The sequence below is a fragment of the Saimiri boliviensis genome, chromosome 2, assembly GCF_048565385.1.
Source record: "Saimiri boliviensis isolate mSaiBol1 chromosome 2, mSaiBol1.pri, whole genome shotgun sequence".
NCBI classification, from domain to species: Eukaryota; Metazoa; Chordata; class Mammalia; order Primates; family Cebidae; genus Saimiri; species Saimiri boliviensis.
This window is the reverse complement of record NC_133450.1, coordinates 136,857,360-136,878,740: the sequence shown is the minus strand read 5'-3', so window position 1 is coordinate 136,878,740 and position 21,381 is coordinate 136,857,360. Positions and strand designations below refer to the sequence as shown.

Here is a 21,381-nt window from a genome sequence, read left to right as displayed (position 1 = left end):
GGAGCACAGCTTGGTTTTATACATTTCAGGGAGACATGAGACTTCATTATGTGTAAGATGTACATTGGTTCAGTCCAGAAAGGTGAGACAACTTGAAGAGAAGTCCAGACAGGGGGCTTCCAGATCATAGGTAGATAACGATGAATGGTTTCATTCTTTTGAGTTGCTGATTACCCTTTCCAAATGAGGCAATCAGATATGCATTTATGTTGGTGAGCGGATGGGTGACTTTGGATAGAAGGGGAGGCAGGTTTGCCCTAAGCAGTCCCCAGCTTGACTTTTCCCTTTAGCGTAGTGATTTTGGTTCCCCAAGATTTATTTTCTTTTCACAAGGTCAAACATGTTTTCCTATGAGCATTAATTATTCATTGTGTATTTTATTACACAAATAAGGCAGAGATTTTTAAAAAAGTATCAACTTCATGACTAGCTAAATAGAATTACATAGAAGTTCAACTAAATTTGGAAACATTCCAGAGTTTTTGGGTTTCCAATAATTCTTTGTGATTATTTTAAATGTAAAGTATTTTTTCCCCATAAAACATAGAAACATCTAAAATCACCCATAGGGTGTCCTGCCAATTTTGTTTCTCTAGTTTCCTCATTTTCTGCAAAGCCCTATTGAGGAAATTGACTTTAAATATCCTTTTAAACTTTTCTGTTTTAGGAAGTGTTGCGGTGAGACATTGAATTATCATGGTCACAAGTTCAGTTCACATTCTTTTTTTCTTTAAATATTTTTTCCCAGTGGCCAATATTTGATTCTGGTGTATTATGGCTAAAAGGTAGACACTGGAAAAAACAAACAAGAAATATTTGGAATAAGTGATCCAGTCACAATGAGTCAATCAGCCATTGGAACATATTTTTACAAAGTCACTCTTGTTAAAATATCCATGAATTGAAATAGAATCTGTAAGGTTATTATTTTTTTCCTGGTCTAAGGTGAACAGCGTTTTAGAGAATGAACCCAGGACACATCCACAGCACATGAAAAAAATGTGAAAAATAAGTTCACACATATGTAAAGCCCATACTCAAGGAGTGAGGTGTTAGCTCCACCTTCTTGATGGCTGAGTGTCTACATTAAGTATTTGGAATTCTTTTGCAAAGGAAATTTCCATTCAACTCCATTTGCTTATTCACCTACACATACAAATGGAGACATATAGATGATTACTTGAAGCTTTAGTTAGTATTCAACACTGCAGCAGTATGTTGAACAGTTCATTTCTGTATTGGCCAGCGGTAGCTCTTTTTATTGGCTCCAATTTTCCTTTGACATATTTCAATTTTTTTTTAGTACTTACTTACTTTCTGATACTTCAAGATTATCCTGGTTCATATATTTACTGTCCCAGTTCTAGTATCAAGACATTTCTTCCATGAGCCTGATTCCTTTCAGAATGGTAGGAAAACTTGTATCTGGCTGCTGAGTGAGCACATTGTGTCTTGTCTCTCATTAGCAATGCTAGGAAGTATGTGTGTGTATGTCACCTACCTATACACACCTAGTTAGGAAGGTTTTGATGTGGAACTGTATGTATCTGTATTAAACTAAACACAAGTTTATGTTATGTCTTCACCTCTGATCTACTATCACATGAATCTACCCTTCTCCCCTTGCTAATTTATAACCTCCCACTTCAACAGTGAGGGACCTGGTTCCTACCATCTGTGACTTATATAACTCATTGTTTGATTCCAGATACAGGTACTGTGGTTTGACAATTGTTCACCATTACCCTGTTGGAAAGAACTTTATAAAATGGAATCCAATGATGAAGTATAGTTTATTTTCCTTCAGCCTACAGATTCTGTTCATTGTTAAAGAGACTTAGGTCAGTACCATTTTCGCTACACCTTCAGAGAGTTGTTTCCCACATTTGCGTCTTAGTCCATTTTGTGCTTCTGTAACACAATACCTGAGGCAGGGTAATTTTTTTTTTTTTTTTTTTTTTTTTTTGAGACAGAGTTTCGCTCTCATTACCCAGGCTGGAGTACAATGGCGCGATCTCGGCTCACCACAACCTCCGCCTCCTGGGTTCAGGCAATTCTCCTGCCTCAGCCTCCTGAGTAGCTGGGATTACAGGCACATGACACCATGCCCAGCTGATTTTTTGTATTTTTAGTAGAGACGGGGTTTCACCATGTTGATCGGGATGGTCTCGATCTCTTGACCTCGTGATCCACCCGCCTCGGCCGCCCAAAGTGCTGGGATTACAGGCTTGAGCCACCGCACCTGGCCTTCATTTATTTTTTGAGACAGAGTCTCACACTGTCATCCAGGCTGGAGTGTAGTGGTGCAGTCTTGGCTCACTGCAACCTCTGCCTATCAGGTTCCAGTGATTCTCCTGCCTCAGCCTCCAGAGTGGCTGGCATTACAGGCATAAGCACTGGGTAAATTTTGTATTTTTAGTAGAGATTGGGTTTCACCATGTTGGCCAGGCTGGTCATGACCTTTTAACCTCAGGCAGTCTGCCTATATCAGTCTCCTAAAGTGCTGGGATTACAGGCATGAGCCACTGTATCTGTCCTATTTATTTTTATTTTTATTTTTGGAGGTGGAGTCTGGCTCTGTTGCCCAGGCTGCAGTACAGTGATTCCATCCTGGCTCACTGCCTGCAACCTCCACCTCCCGGGTTCAAGCGATTCTCCTGCCTCAACCTACCGGGTAGCTAGGACTACAAGCACCCTACCACACCTAGCTAATTTTTGTATTTTTAGTAGAGACAGGGTTTCACCATGTTGCCCAGGCTGGTCTTGAGCTCCTGAGCTTAGGCAATCTGCCCACCTTAGCCTCCCAAAGTGTAGGGATTACATGTGTGAGCCACCCTACTTGGTCCGCAAATGCATGTAATACACAATACACCTACCCTACCAAGCATTGGATGTTAGCCCAGCCGACTTCAGGTTGAGAACAAACCGAACAGTACTAAAAGGAGAACAAAACCCACTCACCGTTCCCCACCTTGGATCATGACTTTGACATTTCAGGGGTCCAGCCTTTGTGAATGTTTGTAGAAATAGATAATAAACTTGGATAAATGTACCACCTTTAAGTGTACAATTCAGTGGCGTTTGGTAGTTTCACAATGTTGTGCAACAATCACTACCATCTGTTTCGATACTTTCTCATCATCCCAAACAGAAATGCTGTCCTCGTGAAGCAATAGTTTACCTACTTTTAAATTTTTATTTACTTATTTATTTATTATGAAACCGAGACTTTCTCTGTCTCCCAGGCTAGAGTACAATGGTGCAATCTCGGCTCACTGCTACTTCCACCTCCCAGGTTCTAAGCAATTCTCCTGCCTCAGCCTCCAGAGTTGAGATTACAGGTGCATGCCACCACACCCAGCTAATTTTTGTATTTTTTGTAGAGATGGGGTTTCACTGTGTTGGTCATGCTGGTCTTGAACTCCTGACCTCATCACGATCCAGCCACCTCAGCCTCCCAAAGTGCTGGGATTACAGGCATAAGCCAAAATTTTTTATTTTTTAAGAGATGAGGTCTGCTCTGTTACCCAGGCTGGAGTGCAGTGGCATGATTATAGCTCACTGCAGCCTCAATCTCCTGGGCTCAAGTGATCCCTCCTGCCTTGGCCTCCCAAGTAGATGGGACTACAGGTGCACACAATTTCATGTGGCTAATTTTTATCTTTTCTATAGAGACAGGGTGTCACTATGTTCCAAGGCTGGTCTCAAACTCCTGGGTTCCAGCGATCCTCCCACCTCAGGCTTCTGAAGTACTGGGATTAAGGGCATGAGCCATTGTGCCTGGCCCTCATGCAATTTATTGAATACTATACTAACAGTGAAAAACAGACAGATTGTATCAGTACTGGAAGCAGAGTTTCTACTGAATGTGATCATTTTTATGCCATTGTAAAGTCAAAAAGTTGTGTGACCATCTGCACTTGCAACTACTGGTAGGCTTAGACACTTGGATTTTAGATCCAGAAACATCCAAACACCTCCTTCTGGGTGGGAGAAGGGGTTTTTATTTACGTATTTATTTATTATGAGACTGAGTCTTTCTCTGTCTCATAATAATATTTTATAAATATTTTATTTACATATGTATTTATTATGATGCCATAGGGGTCAGAGCTCTTAGCTGCTAGTGAGAGAAGCCCACTCAGGCTGAGTTTAAAAACTGAGGTTGGGCACTGTGGCTTATGCCTGTAATCCCAGCACTTTGGGAGGTCGAGTTGGGTGGATCACCTGAGGTCAGGAGTTTGAGACCAGCCTGACCAACATGATGAAACCCTATCTTACTAAAAATACAAAACTTACCCTGGCATGGTGGCACGTGTCTGTAGTCCCAGCTACTTGGGAGGCTGAGGCAGGAAAATTGCTCGAATATGGGAGGCAGAGGTTGCAATGAGCCAAGATCATGCCATTGCACTCCAGCCTGGGTGACAGAGCAAAACTCCATCTCAAGAAAAAAACAAAAGAAAGAAAAGAAAATGCATTTGTGGGCAGCTGAGAAAAATCGAGGAGACACAGAGACTAAAGATGACAGGCAGCCAGCTGGACAGCCACAGCCTCATCAAGCCCAAACATGCAGAGGCTGGCCTAGGGGGGTGATATAGAAATGGCCGGGCATGGTGGCTCATGCCTGTAATTCCAGCATTTTAGGAGACCTAGGAGAGCAGATCACTTGAGACCAGGAGTTCAAGACCAGCCTGACTAATATGGTGAAACCGTTTCTACTAAAAACACAAAATTAGCCAGGCATGGTTGCAGGTGCCTGTAACTCCAGTTACTTGGGAGGTTGAGGCAGGAGAACTGCTTGAGCCTGGGAGGTAGAGGTTGCAGTGAGCTGAGATCACACCATTGGACTACAGTCTGATCAACAGAGTGGCTCTTTCTAAAAAAAAAAAAAAAAAAAAAAAAAAGAAAGATAAAGAAAAGAAAGACACATAGACACATAGAGACAATTTCTATGCAGAATTGTGAGTGAGTGTCTCTCCTTTTGGGGGCAATGTCAGGGGATTTCCAGGATCTGGGAGTGGGCACTGAGCATGTGGCTAAGAATCCTGGGCAGATGCAACATCCAGATGTACTTAGCAGAGGAATCCGGGATGTGCCTGACTGGGGTATCAAAAAAGCTGTCAATTCCAGCTGGCTGTGAATGTTGATGCTATACATCCTGTATATGAATTCTCCCATCAGAAGCTCTATCTAGTTAGAAAGGCAAAGAAGAAAGAAAATCATGCTCCCGTTCCCCAAAGGAAAGGGCAAGGAGGCGGGAAGGTGGAAGGGAACTTCCTGGTGCTGAGGCCTGAATCTCCAGTTGTGCTGCTGTCTTCCCCACTAGACTCTGTACTTCCAGAAGGGGCTGGAGATGGGCACAATGCCAGACCCTCCCTTCTCTCCAGAAGTGTTCTGCAACCCTGACATTCACAGTAATTGCTTCTTTCTGTTCGTCTTTTTTTTGAGGCAGGTTCTTGCTCAGTCACCCAGGCTGGAGTGCAGTGGTGTGATCACGGCTCACTGCAGCCTTGACCTCTTGGGCTCAAGTGATCGTCTCCCCTCAGCCTCCTGAGTAGCTGGGACTATAGGCGTGCACCACCATTCCTGGTTAATTTTGAAAAAACTTTTTTTTTTTTTTTTCCTGTAGAGACAGGGTCTTACTATGTTGCCAGGCTGGTCCCAAACTCCTGGGCACAAGCAATCCTCCCTTCTCGGTCTCCCAAAGTGTTTGGCGTTACAGGTGTGAGCCACCACACCTGGCGTCTTTGTGTTTCTTTAGAGTAGAGCCGTCCTAGTATGCATCTCTAACCCATAACTGTTCCCCAGCATTTTTATGTCTTTTAAGCCTCTTTCAATCTCCCAAGTTTGTTGGCTGGGTGAGTCCTCACACCTGTAATCCTGATGTGATAGGATCATTTAAGTTCAGAGGTTTGAAACCAACCTGGACAACACAGGGAGACTTCTGTCTCTACAAAACCTAATTTTCTCCTTTTTTTTTAAACCCTACCCAGGCTGCAGTGCAGTGGTGTGATCTCACCTCACTGTAACCTTTGCCTCCTGGGTTCAAGTCATTCTTCTGTTTCATCCTCCCAAGTAGCTGAGATTACAGGCACATGGGACCATGCCCAGCTAATTTTTGTACTTTTAATAGAGTTGGGGTTTCACCATGTTGGTCTGGCTGTCCTCAAACTCCTGACCTCAGGTGATCTGCCCACCTCAGTCTCTCAAAGTGCAAAGATTGGGATCACAGGTGTGAACAACCGTGCTTGGCCAAAAACTAAAATTTTAAAAAAGACAAAATCTACAAGTTTCTCCTCTATTCCTTTTCCTTTTTTTTTTTTTTTTTTTTTTGAGACAGAGTCTTGCTCTGTCACCCAGGCCAGAGTGCAATGGCACAATCTCAGTTCACTGCAACCTCCGAATCCCAGGTTCAAGTGATTCTCTTGCTTCAGCCTCCTGAATAGCTGGAATTACAGGCATGTGCTACCACACCTGGCTAATTTTGGTATTTTTGGTAGAGATGGGGTTTCTCCATATTGTCTGACTGGTCTCAAACTCCTGACCTTGTGATCTGCCCACCTTGGCCTCCCAATGTGCTGGGATTACAGACGTGAGCCTCCTTGCCTGGCCTATCCCTTTTCTTTTCTATGGATTTTGGAAGACTCCACACTGTTGGGCCTGTAGCATTTCTCAAAGTCTGGATTTCCCTGGTGCAGGTGAACCCATTTTCTATCTTTTGTATTTGTGGCATATTTGCAGCTGGATTTATGCTCACCCCATTAGATTACAGTTTGATCGTGTTGGCAAGATTCAGTGGGTGATGTGATTGATCTCTTATTGGTGATGAATACCATCCTATTGTCTCTTATTTTGTTAATTTTTTAAATTCGGTTTTTAGAAATAGGGGTCTCATTTTGTCACCCAGTCTGGAGTGCAGTGACTCCACCATAGCTCCCTGAATCCTCAAATTTCTGGGCTCAAGTGATCTGCACACTGCAGCCTCCTAAGTAGCTGAGACCACATACCACCACAGCCAACTTTTTTTCTTTTTTGAGATGAAGTCTTGCTCTGTCGCCCAGGCTGGAGTACAGTGGCATGATCTCAGCTCATTGCAAACTCTGCCTCCCAGGTTAATGCAATTCTCCTGCCTCAGCACTCTGAGTAGGTGGAATTATAGGCAACTGCCACCACACTCAGCTAATATTCATATTTTTAGTAGAGATGGGCTTTCACCATGTAGGTCAGGCTGGTCTGGAACTCCTGACCTCAAGTGATCTGTCTGCCACAGCCTCCCCAAGTGCTAGGATTACAGATGTGTGCCATCGCACTGTACCTGGCCAATGCCCAGCATTTTCTTTTTTTAGACTGAATGTTGTTTTGTCACCCAGGCTGGAGTGCAGTGGTGCAATCTCAGCTCACTGCAATCTCTGCCTCCTGGGTTGAAGTGATTCTGTTGCCTCAGCCTCCTGAGTAGCTAGAATTAAAAGCACCCACTCCCAGGCCCAGCTAATTTTTGTATTTTTAGTAGAGACGGGGTTTGCCATATTGGCCAGGCTGGTCTTGGACTGATCTAGTGATCCACTCACCCCAGCCTCCCAAGGTGCTGGGATTCCAGGCTTGAGCCACCACGCCTGGTACCTAATTCCTATTCACTGGTCATAGATGGGAGCTATGGAACCTTTCCCCAGAATACATGCTGGCCCCATCAGAGCTTCAGGATTCTGTCTCCTAAGATATGTTCCTCTGTTTGTGCTACACACCCAAATAATGCATCTCAGTCCACTGTCAGGCAACTTCCAGGAATGACAGTGGCTGTAGTTTAGCTGAAGGAACACTGAAGTAGGAGTCAGCAGACCCCAGGACTCTTGACTCAGTCGCTAACAGCTTAATGTGGCCTTGGGGGGAAAAAAAAAGCTGGAGCGACCATGCTTGTAATCCCAGCACCTTGGGAGGTCGATGTGGGAGGATTGCTTGACCCCAGGAGTTTGAGAGCAGCCTGGGCAACATAGCAAGAGCCCATCTCTACAAAAAATTTCAAAAATTTTTCCAGGTGTGGCAGTGTCCCCCTGTAGTCCCAGCTACTCAGGAGGCTAAAGTGGGAGGATCACTTGAGTCCCAGAGGTCAAGACTGCAGTGAGCCAAGGTCATGCCACTGCACTCAAGCTTGGGCTTCAAAGTGAGACACTGTCTCAGAAAAAAAAAAGCTGGGCCGGGCGTGGTGGCTCAAGCCTGTAATCCCAGCACTTTGGGAGGCCGAGGCGGGTGGATCACGCGGTCGAGAGATCGAGACCATCCTGGTCATCGTGGTGAAACCCCGTCTCTACTAAAAATACAAAAAATTAGCTGGGCATGGTGGCGCGTGCCTGTAGTCCCAGCTACTCAGGAGGCTGAGGCAGGAGAATTGCTTGAACCCAGGAGGCGGAGGTTGCGGTGAGCCGAGATCGCGCCATTGCACTCCAGCCTGGGTAACAAGAGCGAAACTCCATCTCAAAAAAAAAAAAAAAAGCTGGAGCTTTTGTTTCACATTTGTAAAAGGTAAATGATATTATCTCCTTCATGGAGTTACTGTGAGGATGGAAATACAATTATTTTTCTTCCCTCTCCTTTTAGAAATACAATGAGATAGGCATAGTGTACAGGTGAGGTGGCTCATGCCTGTAATCCCAGCACTTTGGGAGGCTGAGGCGGGTGGATCACCTGAGGTCAGGAGTTCCAAGACAAGCCTGGCCAACATGGTGAAACCCTGACTCCACTAAAACTACAAAAATTAGCCCAGCGTGGTGGCATGTGCCTACAATCTCAGCTACTCGGGAAGCTGAGGCAGGAGAATTGCTTGAACCTGGGAGGTGGAGGTTGTAGTGAGCCGAGATCATCCCACTGCACTCCAGCCTGGGAGACAGAGCAAGACTCCATCTCAAAAAACAAACAAAAACCAAAACCCAGGTCACTCATCCCTGTAATCTCAGCACTTTGGGAGGCCAAGTTGAATGGATCACCTGAGGTCAGGAGTTCAAGACCAGCCTGACCAACATGCAGAAACCCCACCTCTACTAAAAATACAAAATTAGACAAGCATGGTGACATGTGCCTGTAATTGCAGCTACTTGGGAGGCTGAGGCAGAAGAATTGCTTCAACCTGGGAAGCAGAGGTTGCAGTGAGCTGAGATTGCACTCCAGCATGGACAACGAGAAGTAAACTCTGTCTCAAAAATAATAATAATAATAAATAGATAGGCATAGGCCCTGCGCGTCGGTGGGATTCGAACCCCTGCGCCTCGGGCGGGGGAGACACTTGGAGAGAAAAGCTGAGTCCCAGGCTTCGGTACCTCGGGAGACCGAAACCTGTCCCGCGGGTTATTGGGCCAGGTGGGGGGAAGCAGTGCCCCGAGGCCTCCCGCCAGGGTCCCAGAAACAAAGGCCAAGTGTTTGCTCTGTGGCTGAAGGGACAATGGCATCACGGATCTGTCACCGCGTGGGGGCGAGGGTGCGCTCCTCCCCAGCGCGTTTCCTGGTTCTCTGGCCAAGCCCTCTGAACTCCGAAGTAGACCCTTGTTGGGGGGGCCAGGGGACAGCACGAGGTCTCCGTGGGGTGTCTGCCAGCCCTGGGTGCCATGTCCTGAGCAGCTGTGCTGTCAGTTACTTAAACATGTATGTGGCACTTTCTAGCAGCCAGGCGCTCAGCAGCATGCAGATAACCTAAACAGTTCCATAAACGGCCTGTGAGGGAGGGGCAGTCGCGCGGAGTCGCCTGCTGGAGGCTGCACAGCCGGGAGGTGCCGCCGGGGTGGGGTTGGCTGTGGCTGCTGCGTGCCAGGGGTGGCGGCCAGGCCGAGGGCACCTCCATTCTGGAAGCTCCGGCCCGTCACAGTGCAGTCCACAGGTTCCTGATGGGGCTGTGGGGGCAGCGTGAGGGCGGGAAGGCTCCTGGGGGTCAAAGGAAGAGAAGGTGCCTGTTCTGGGGACCCCAGGGTGAGCTTTCCAGGCAGAGGGAAGCCTGGGGCCGGTTGTCATGGGGATGTCTGAGTCTCTAGCTGGAGTTACTGGGGCAGGGAGGTCGGACACGGAGGCCAACCGGTGTGAGCCTCTGCCTGCTGAGAGCCGCGGGGAGCAGCTGCAGTCCTGTGACCCTGACCTTCCACCGCGGGGCAATTGCAGGAGCCTCCTCCCTGGTCTCTGCCCTCACTCACAGCGGTGCCAGCCGCCCCTGCACCCCAGCAGCAGCTGGGCTCTTAACATGGCAGCCCCCTCTGCCCCAGCGCTCGCCTCTCCAGGCACCGTCCCAGATCTGGGCACCTACGCTGCCTGTTCTGTTCTGCATTCCCTCTGCCTTTTCTGCCCTGTGAGGCAGACCTCTGCTGTCTTCACTGCTTTATTTCCGCAGACTCAGCCAGCATCGAAGGCTTGCTATGTCCTAGGACCCTTGCAGCTGGCATGCAGGGAGGAGCGTGAGGCTCCCTGTCCCTCCTCAGACTCTCAGAATTTAGAAGAGCCACGCTTTTTTGTCCTTGCCCTGCTGGGTCAAAGACGCCCTGCCTTCGTTATTCTCTGGGGTAGACACCCTGCGCTTTTGTTGTGCACCTGCCACGTGGAACAGGGAGCTGCCCCGGGCCCTGCCCTCTGTAGCTGACTCCGGCTTCCCTGGCCACCCTCAGCTCAGCAGGGCCCCGGGAGCCCCAGTGCTATGTGACACCTTCCGCAAGTGTGGAGTTGAGAAGAATGTGCCTTTTGTCCCTGAGTTACCACGTGGCTGGCATGTGCCCTGGCAGGAGGGTCAGTGGCGGGCAGGGTGAGCATGAAGGTACCTCCGCTGTGCCCCTGCTTTTGCCTTTTCCTGACTTCTCTGGCCAGCTCTTAGGTTGAAATAAGTCCTGCCTGTTTTAACAGATGTTTATTAAACATCTGCGCTGGCCAGGCTCTAAGCAGCCTCCAGGGTCTCTGTCCTGAACATGATAGACTTCTGGTGCTGGCGGGTGGAGGCAGGGAGATTAAGTCCAGTGTCCCACAGGTGACTGCGTAATTCCACATGGCACAATAGGGAGAAAGAGCAGAACTTCTCTTTTATTTTTATTTATTTATTTATTTTCTTTTAATAAATTGAGACAGAGTTTTGCTCTGTTGCCAGGCTGGAGTGTAGTGGCGCGATCCCGGCTCACTGCAACTTCCATTTTCCGGTTTCAAGCAATTTTTCTGCCTCAGCCTCCCAAGTAGTTGGATTACAGGCACATGCCACCACGCACGGCTAAACAGACCTTTCCTTTTGTGAGAGGGACACCGGTGGGGACAGCCGGGAGGGGAGATGAAACTGAGCAGAAGTGAGAGTCACTTTGGTGCCCGGCACTTTGTCTCACACCTGTAATCTTGGCACTTTGAGAGGCTGAGGCTGGGGTGTCGCTCTAGCCTGGGAGTTTGTGACCGGCCTGGTCAGCATCAGACCCCTGTCTCTACTTTTAAAAATAAAAATAAGATATTCTGGGCAGAGAGAAGTCCCTGTGCAAAGGCCCAGAGGTGAGTGTTTGCCTGGTTTTGTTTTGTTTTGTTTTTTTTTTTGAGACGGAGTTTCGCTCTTGTTACCCAGGCTGGATGGAGTGCAGTGGCAGGATCTCCACTCAGTGTAACCTCCGCCTCCTGTGTTTAGGCAATTCTCCTGCCTCAGCCTCCTGAGTAGTTGGGATTACAGGCATGCACCACCATGCCCAGGTGATTTTTTTGTGTTTTTAGTAGAGATGGGGTTTCACCATGTTCACCAGGATGGTCTCGATCCCTTGACCTCGTGATCCACCCGCCTCGGCCTCCCAAATTGCTGGGATTACAGGCTTGAGCCACCGCACCCGGCCTTGCCCGGTTTTTCAAGGGGCAGAGGGAGGGTGTGAGGGGGAGAGGGCCTGAGGAGTTCATGCTCATCTGAGGGTGATGGGAAAGGAGTGTCGCTTGGACCTCCCATGTGCTGTGAGGAAAGCTCTTCCTTTGTTGGTGGGAGCAGGCCTCGAGGCCAAGGTGGGTGTGGGGGCCCCATGGCCCAGCTGGTTTGAGAACCTCACAGCTCCCAGGCCCTTCTCCCCCTCCAGCCTCCCTGTCCTTCACTGTCCTGTCGCTGGTGAACACCCCGTATAACCGAGGATTTTACTGTGGGGATGACTCCATCTGGTACCCCTATCGTCCAGACACCATCACCCTTGGGCTCTGGCCGGGGTCACCATCACAGCCACCATCATCCTTGTAAGGCAGGAGGGGTTCAGAGGGACAGGGAGGGGGGCAGGATGGGGTACAGCCTAACCCTGGGTTCCTGATGGGGGTGGCCTGGAGGTCTGTGGGGGGGCTGGGGGACACAGCCTTGCCCCGAGTGGTACTTGTGGGTAATAGGAACCCCCTTTTGTGTTTTGAGATGGAGTTTTGCTCTTGTTGTCGTCTGGAGTGCAATGGCAGGATCTCCGCTCACTGTAACCTCTGCCTCCTGGGTTCAAGTGATTCTCTTGCCTCAGTCTCCCCAGTAGCTGGGACTACAGGCATGCTAATTTTTGTATTTTTAGTAGAGACAGGTTTCACCATGTTGGTCAGGCTGGTCTTGAATGCCCGACCTCAGGTGATCCTCCCGCCTCAGCCTCCCGCAGTGCTGGGCTGGCAGGCATGGAGCCACCGAGCCCAGCTAGGGCACCTTTAGAGTCCCCAGCTCTGCAGCAGCCTTGGGGAGGCCCATGGGGAGGACTGAGGCCCACTAAGGGCCCATGGGCTGACCAGGACCTCCGCTGGTCGCTGCGGCTGCCCCACACGCAGGTCTCGGCAGGAGAAGCCTACGTGGTGCCCACAGACCGGCTCTATTCCTGCTGTGACTTCAATAATTATGTGGCTGCCGTGTACAAGGTGCTGGGGACCTTCCTCTTTGGGGTGGCTGTGAGCCAGTCTCTGACAGACCTGGCCAAGTACACGATCGGCCACCTGCACCCCAACTTCCTGGCCATCTGTGACCCCAAGTGGAGCTGGGTCAACTGCTCGGTCTACGTGCAGCTGGAGAGCGTGTGCACGGGAAACACTGCTGGCGTCACCGATGCCAGGTGAGTGTGGACGAGCAGCCTTCACTCTGGGGGCAGTGGGAGCTGAAGAAGCCGCAGAAGCCAGATGGTAAGGAGCCAGCAGGCAGGGGGTCAGGCAGGAGCGGGGCCTCAGGGCTCCAGGTGCCCCGCAGACAGCAGGAGGCCGTGGGGAGCATGCCGTCTCCCTTGAGTATCAGCCCTGCCCTCTTCTGCGCTGTCTTCTTCTTCTTCTTTTTTAAAGATGGGTTTTCACCATGGTGGCCAGGCTGGTCTTGAATTCCTGACCGCAGGTGATCCACCCACCTTGGCCTCCCAAAGTGCTAGGATTACAGGCATGAGCCACCGCACCCAGCCATGTGCTGTCTTCTTCCCATTTCTACTGATAGGTCCTTAAACATTTCAACTCATCGTTGTCCTCTTTAAAAAAATCAAAATATTGACTGACAAGCCTAGGGTAATGTCAGACCAAAAAAAAAAAAAAGTAACAAATCAAAATAAAATTTGTATAAGTCACCATTTCTTCCATTGTAATGTGTACAGTTCATTTTTAGTACATTCACAATGCTGTACAGCCATCTCCTCTACCTAATTCCAGAATATTTTCATCTCATCAGAAGGAAACCCCACAGCATAGGTAACATGGCAAAATCCCATCTCTATGACAAATCAAAAAATTAGGCCGAGCTAGGTGGCTCATGCCCATAATCCCCGCACTTTGGTAGGCTGAGGCGGGCAGATTACCTGAGGTTGGGAGTTCGATACCAGCCTGGCCAACATGGAGAAATCCTGTCTCTACTAAAAATACAAAATTAGCCAGGCATGGTGGCACATGCTTGTAATCCCAGCGAATACGACACCATGAGCAAGAGAACCCTGCAGTGCTCTAGTTCCCATCACGGGAGTGTTGCCAGGACACTATGGGCAAGAGGGTCTTGCAGTGCCCCAGCGGCCAGCTGGGGGCGTGACCCCACTCCACTAAGAGTAAGAGTGCCCAGCAGCACAGGCACCACACTGTGAGCAAGATGATGTAGCACTGTCCTGTTTGCCAGCAGCGGGCATATTGCCACTACACTGAGCAAGAGGGCCCTGCAGTGCTCCAGCTGCCAGCAGGTGATGCCGGTCACCACACTGTCAGAGGGCCCTGCAGTGGACCTAGCCAGAAGGGGGCGTGGGCACAGCATCGTGAGCACCCCAGTAGGGGCGCCCACACCCACCTTTCAGATTCTTGAGGCTCCTCCACCGGTGTGTATCGTGTCACACCACCAGCGTGCATTGAGTCACAGCGGTCTGCAGAGTTGCGTTCTCCTCCTTATAGAACTGGGGGGCATTGTGAGGGTGTAACTGCGTCTTCCTCAGCACAGACCTTGGGGCGGGGTTCTTACTGCAAGAGGAGCTTGCAGTGGCCCCAGCTGCCATCAGGGGGGTACAGGCACAGGTCCATGAGCAAGAGGGCTCCACACCGCCTGGCCACCAGCAGGGGGCGCCTGAGCGTGTCTTTTCAGTGGGTGTCACGGCAATCTGCGGAGCTGCGTTCTCCACGGCACAGACGTAGCAGGCACAGCCTCGGTTTGGGACAACTCTGGGCCATGTCCACGATGAGTAATCCTTCCTGTTTGCATTCCTGACTGCTGAGGGTCAGAGACTAGTACGAAGAGCTCTGTGTGGGAAACTGGACACAAAAAGCCCCTCTGAACCCTGCGCACCTGGGTTCTCCCGCCCAAGGCCAGGCGGCTGCAGTGTGAGGTGCACCCATCAGCCTCAGAAGACAAATGGAGCGTTCCTGAGGCAGATATGGCCTCTGAAATACGAATACAATAACCCCAGTGCTCAGGTAGAAAACACCTAATGCTAATGCAAGGCCTCAGTCCAAAAATGTTACTATAAAATCCGCACTACTCATGCGGCCCTGCCAGTACCGCAGTTTTAATACTCAACACGGACATATCAGTGCAAACGTAGAAACTAACGTATGATTAGGGTTTAGGGTGAATATTAGGGCTAGCGGATAGGGTTAGAGTTCGGGGTTACCAGTTAGGGGTTAGGATACAGGGGTTAGAAAAATTTTAGGCCAAATAAATTTAAACAGTTTGAGCAAAGGAATGATTCACGAATCATGCCTGAAGCAGCAGAATGGAAAAAAGAGCTTGGGGCTTCGAGCTTTTAGTGGAGGCAGCTGAGTGAGGTTTCTCGTTGGCTCCAGCTGGGTGACGGCTGGTTGTGGGGATGGTTCCCTCAGCATCCCTAATCATACAGCCAGCTGGCAGCTGGGCTTTTTGTTATTGACTGGTTGTTTGGTTAATGTTTTTAAGTCAGTTTAAATGACTCCAAGTTTGGTTTCCATTTGCTTAGGCAAGACCTCAGGCTAACGGCTTCTTCCTTCTTTGATTTAATGTATCAGAACCATAATTCATTTTCATTTTACTTTACTGACATTAACAAAAGTAAGGTTTTTTTTTGTTGTTGTTATTGAGAAAGTCGGTTTTTTTGGCAACCTACTTCTGATGGTGCATAAAATAATGTTTGTTAATCATTAGTATCTTAGATTAGATGAAATGTGTTAACTCTATTAAGCTTTGTTATTAAACCATAACAGGAGTTCTGTTGCTTTTTTTTTCCTCCTAGGCTTTAACCATTTAAAACACAGTGATGCATCTCCTAACGATGTGGATACTTTCTGAGAAATGTGTCCTTAGTGATTTCATCTTTGTGCAAACACCATCGAGTGTCCTTATAAAACCTGGATGGTGTAAGTGATATAGTATAGCTTCTTGCTTTCAGGCTACATACCATACCTGTATAGCTCATCTCTGTACTGAATGCTGTAGTCAAATGTCACACCATGGTGATTGTGGATTGTGATCCCTAAATATCTGAGTCAGGTCTCAGTAAAGTAGAAAGCTTCTTTCGCCAACGTTATGGACATACCCATGACACAGCCTCAGGAGGTCGTGACAACATGGGCCCAAGGTGGTCAGGGTAGAGCTTGCTTTTACATAATTTAGAGAGACATGAGACACCAATCAATATGTGCAAGATGTAAAGTCATTTGGTTCAGTGAGGTGGAACAACTGGAAGTAGGAAGGTGGGGTGGGGGGTGGTTCTAGGTCAGAAGTAGATAAACAAAAGTTGCATTCTTTTGAATTTTTTGATCAGCCTTCCACTGAATACAATTTAGTCTGGTTCAGTGAAGTTGCATTTTTACATAGACAGTAGGGCAGAGGAATGGTGTGATCTTGGCCCAGCACACCCACCTCCTCCCTGGTTTAAGCGATTGTCTTGCCGCATCCTCCCCAGTAGCTGGAATAACAGGCATGCACCACCACGCCTGGGTAATTTTTGCATTTTTAGTAGAGATGGGGTTTCTCCGTGTTTGTCAGGCGGGTCTCAAGCTCCTGACCTCAGGTGATCCACCTGCTTTGGCCCCTCAAAGTGTTGGGATTATAGGCATGAGCCACCATGCCTGGTCAGGAAGCTTATTTTGATTCTGATATTGTCAACTGTATTTCAGGTATAACTTATTTTCCTTGGAGCATTAAATACTGCGTTGGTATTGTATTACACAAATAAAACACAGATCCCTTTTTATCACATTCATTGCTAGTGATATTGACAACTAAATTTAGATGCATTCCAGAGTCTGGGCTTCCAGGAATTCTTAGCGATCCTCTAAAGGTAAATTACTTTTTCTCACGAGACACGGTGACATCTGATGTCGCATTGATTGTCCTGCCACTTTTGTTTCTCTAGTTTAATCAATTTCTTCAAAGCATCTTTGGGGGAATAACTTTGACTATCCCTTTAAACTTTTCAGTATTAGAAGGCATCGTCATGAAACATTGAATAATTGTGGTCACAAATTCCCTTTACAGTCTTTCTTTGAATATTTTTTCCAGTGGAAAATATTTGCTTTTGTTGTATTATACCTAAAAGGAATGCTGGGAAACAAAACAAAGACAAGCATTCATTATAATAAATGATTCAGTCACAATCAATTGCTATTTTAATTTTTTTTTTAAAAAGTTATACTTTTGAAAACGTCCTGCTGTAAATTGAAATAGTCTCCAAAATCTGAATTCTTTCCTTGGTTCTAAGGTGACCAGATTTCCTAGAGAGTGAACCAAACCACAAGAGAAAAAAATATGATAAATATGTTTACATGGATGTGTTATTTTAACATGACTCTTGTAAAATAGGCATTTCATTGAAAATATATATTTGCATAAATTACTTTGCAGCATCATGAATGCCCTTGTTTTGAAAAGTAGGAGTAGTTAGTGTCAATTACTACTTATTATTAGTACAAATAAGGAGATATTTTTAAAAAATTACAATTTTTAAATAAAGGTGTTATTTTAATTTAGTTTTAGAATCACACTGAAATTGGGAGGAAAATGCAGATTTCCTGTGTAGACCCAAACTAGTTTTCCTTTGTATTAACATATCAACACGTACCAGATATGTTATTAATTATTATTATTATTATTTTTTGAGATGGAGGTTGTAACCCAGGTTGGAGTGCAATGGCACGATACTGGCTCATTGCACCCTCTACCTCCCATGTTTAAGCGATTCTCCTGCTTCAGCCTCCCAAGCAGCTGGGATTACAGGTGCCCACCAGCACGTGTGGCTAATTTTTTGTATTTTTAGTAGAGACGGGTTTCACCATGTTGGCCAGGCTGGTCTGGAACTCTGACCTCAGATTATTTACCCGTCTAAGCCTTCAAAAGTTGTGGGATGACAGGCATGAGCCACCATGTCCAGCCTACTATCAGTATATTTGCTTCGGTTAGGTATCTGTTCAGATATTTACCCGGTTTTAAAATCACTTATGTGTTTTGTAATTATCTTCTCGCATCTCTCTTTTCTTTTTGTTCTCTGCATACAGTTTTGCACAGTAGAATACTTAGTTTTATGAAGTCTGTTATCAATATTTTCATGAATTGGCATTTGATGTTTTGTGTTACAAGTCAACACCAAACTCAACGTCATATAGATTTTCTTTTAGATTTTTTATAGTTTTGCATTTAAAATTACAGTCTCTGGCCTATTTTGAGTAGGCTTTTGTTTTTCTAAATTTGTGTATATATTCATTTTATTCTACATGGCTTCCAAAGTCGTCCATCACCGTCTTTGGGAAGGAATGGCTACAATGGGCTTCATTTTGGTTTGAATTTCTAAAATTATTACATTGAGTAAACTCAATATTGAATTTTATAGGTATTTCAGGACAGCCAGGCGGGGGTGCACGTCTGCTGAGAAACTGAGCAAGAGTATCTGTGCTGAGCTCTGGCGCCACCAGAGGGCGCACGAACCCACCCCTGACCAACTTCCCTCTGAGGTGCCAGAAGACTTCCTCGGGGCAGCACGACGGTGGTGTCAACTAAGTCTTGTTCATTGGTGAGTAAAAAGCTTCTTTTCCACGGCCAGAGTGCAGAGAAGAGAGTCTTTAGAGTACTCAGCAAAGGAAGAAATTCATCTAGAAAAATGAAATCCCCAAATCCCATCATTATGACTACATCCTGACATCATTGTCTATATCCAGACACAGTGGCTGCTAAGATATGTTCTCACAGTGGCCTCTAATATAATAATCACACCGTGCCCTATCATTACTATGATATCCATACCGTACCCTAACACCAACATAATATCCACACCAATATAATATTCTAATGCTAATCTGATATCCACACTGTTGCTTCTAATGCTAATGTAATACTATCCATATGGTTCCCTGATGTTAATGTAATATCTGCACTGTTCTCCAACACCAATATAATATGTACACCATGCCCTAACACTAATATCCACACTGTGCAGTAAAACAAATGTGTCCACACAGCAGCCTCTAATACTAATAAGTATAATAATATCTACTAAGTGGAGTTGGTTGACATTGAGGCTTTTATAAGGGTTCACAGCTTTGGATGAAGAGTAGCCTCTATAGTGGATTTTGGTGATGTCTCTGCTTTTCTGGCATAGTATTGATATGGTTGTTTTAAAAAGTAATTTACTTTTTAATAATGTCATACTTCTAGGAAACTTCCAGTAGCAGTGCAAAATATAACCTGTTTCTTTTCTTAGAGTTCCCACCAGTTATTGCTGTACCAGATTTGCAATATCCCACAAAATACTCTGGTATATTTTATCCAAAGTGTGGAAACTCTCCTAGGTTACCACCGCATAACCCCTAGATCAAGAAATCAGCATGGTTCCTACATGATAATTCAGTTCACAAACTCATTTAACTTTTACCTCTTGCCCTGCTTGGGAGTATAATATGTTTTTTCATTCTGATCCAGTTTTCTTGACACTGTTTCAAAGTCTTTCCTGCATATTTATGATCTTGACACATTTAAAGAGCATACAAGTTTTTGTTTGAACACCTGTTTTCAGGTCTTTGGGGCATATAGCTAGGAATGGAATCATTGAGTCATACGGTAAATCTACTTGCAACCGTTTGAAGAAACTTCAAATTAGTTCCCAGGGCTCATCCCTCACTTCTATCACATTCACAGAGAAGGTTTCCCTGATTATCTTATCTGCCACCAACACCGCACCCCTGCTCATGCTAGTGTGCCTTACACCCACATCTGATTTTGCTTTCCTTTCCTTTCATTTTCTTTCTTCTTTCCTTTCCTTTCTCCTTTCCTTTCCTTTCCTTTCCTTTCCTTTCCTTTCCTTTCCTTTCTCTGGTGTTTTATTTTATAATAACACCTTATTTTATAAGGACACTAATCTCATCGGGCCAGGGCCCCACCCTATGACTTCATTTAACTTTACTTACTTTCTTAGAGACCCTATCTCTAAATACAGACACACTGCGGGGTTAGGACTTTGACATATGAATTTGTGGGAGATACCAACATTCTATCTGTAGCACAGGAAAACCTTTCAGAAATGTTAAATCTTGGGATTTACCATGAAACTACTGTGTCATAAACCCTAGAATTTGGGCTCAAATATCTCTTTCAATCAGGCTTTTCGGTGTGTCTGAGTTTGAGACCCAGTAAGAGTCAATACAGGAAGTGGATGGAGTGAAGATGAAAGAAGTAGATTGTCAGCAGAACGTGGAGAACTTTGAGGCTCAAGAATCCAAAGGCTGCTCTTAGTCAGTGGGACACCTAGAAGGAGAGGAGCTAAATCATTTATTTTGCCGTCTGTTTGTGGAAGGAAGGGGAGGAAAGAAAGGAGGAGAGAAGTAAAAAAGGACGGAATTAAGAGAAAGGGAAGAAAGGAGAGAGAGGGAGGGAATAAGAAAGGGACAGAAGAAGGCCTTTTGGAAAACAGTTTTCCAGTTCAGGTGTTTACATTCTAAATACAGTAATGGAGAAAAGGGATAAATATGATATATATTATGAAAATCTATAGCTCATTCCAGGGTCAAGCCAGCAAAGGAGAAAGGGAAATCAGGGTAACTTGTAGATCTATGCAACCTCCCACTGACAAAAATGTGGACGCTCAGATAGAAAGTTGATGTGAGGCACACATTCAGTTTTATTTATTTGTGCTGACGTTAACAGGAGGACATCTAAGTGACTGTGTTTACGAAGATAGAGATATAGTTAAGAGAGCAGTCCGTTCTGAAACTACCTTCAGAAGGTGATTACTGAATCTTGTGGATTCTCTGCAAGTTTGAGGAAGGGCACACAGTGAGAGAGGATAAATAAAGTCACAGGGAAAGCGACTGTTTCAAGGAAAGCAAAGACCCAGAATGAGGGTGAAGATGAGGGCAGGGTAAATCGCAATGACATTTAAAATTTTTGGCCAGTTAGCACCTCAAAAGGCATCTCAGTCTGAGCTCTGCAGAAGGGACGTGTTTGCAACTCATTGTGAGTCCTCTGGGTGAATCACTGACTGTGCCTCTGAACAGGACCAACTGGCCAAAACTGAATTGTGATGACCACCACTATTGTTAGGCTGAACCCTTGTTAAACAGGATAGTGGTTTTCAGTACCAGCTAAAAGACTTTTAAAATGTTGACCATTTATATTATTTAAGTAATGTGCTACCATTTATAGTCATTTATACTACATTAATATACCATTTATATCACATATGCCATTAAGTAAAATAAAATCAACATTTATATTACTGAAGCAATGTGCTGTAGAAACCCTAAAGGGGTTTCTGTAACATTAAATTGATGGCTCTCTAGTGCAATCCAGAATCACCTGTAGGGCTTCTTGGGCCACAGATTGCTGGTTTCCACTCAGAGTTTCTTATTCAGTAGCTCTGGGTGGGGTCTGAGAATTTGCATTTATAATAAGTTCTCAGACACAACTGATGCTGCTGGTTCAGGAACCACAATATGAGAACTATGGTTCAGCCTCACGCCACAGCATTCCTATAACAAGAGCCACCTTTGCTA

General features: G+C 46.1%; 1 long non-coding RNA gene across 1 annotated transcript in view; it reads left to right on the top strand.

The window, feature by feature from the left end:
- The window catches only part of LOC141582811 (uncharacterized), a 78,539-nt gene that overhangs the window by 52,320 nt on the left and 4,838 nt on the right, over window positions 1–21,381 (top strand). Inside the window, exon 2 of the long non-coding RNA XR_012515717.1 lies at window positions 18,228–18,407. This is a non-coding gene — a long non-coding RNA (uncharacterized LOC141582811). The remainder of the gene's footprint in view (window positions 1–18,227; window positions 18,408–21,381) is intronic.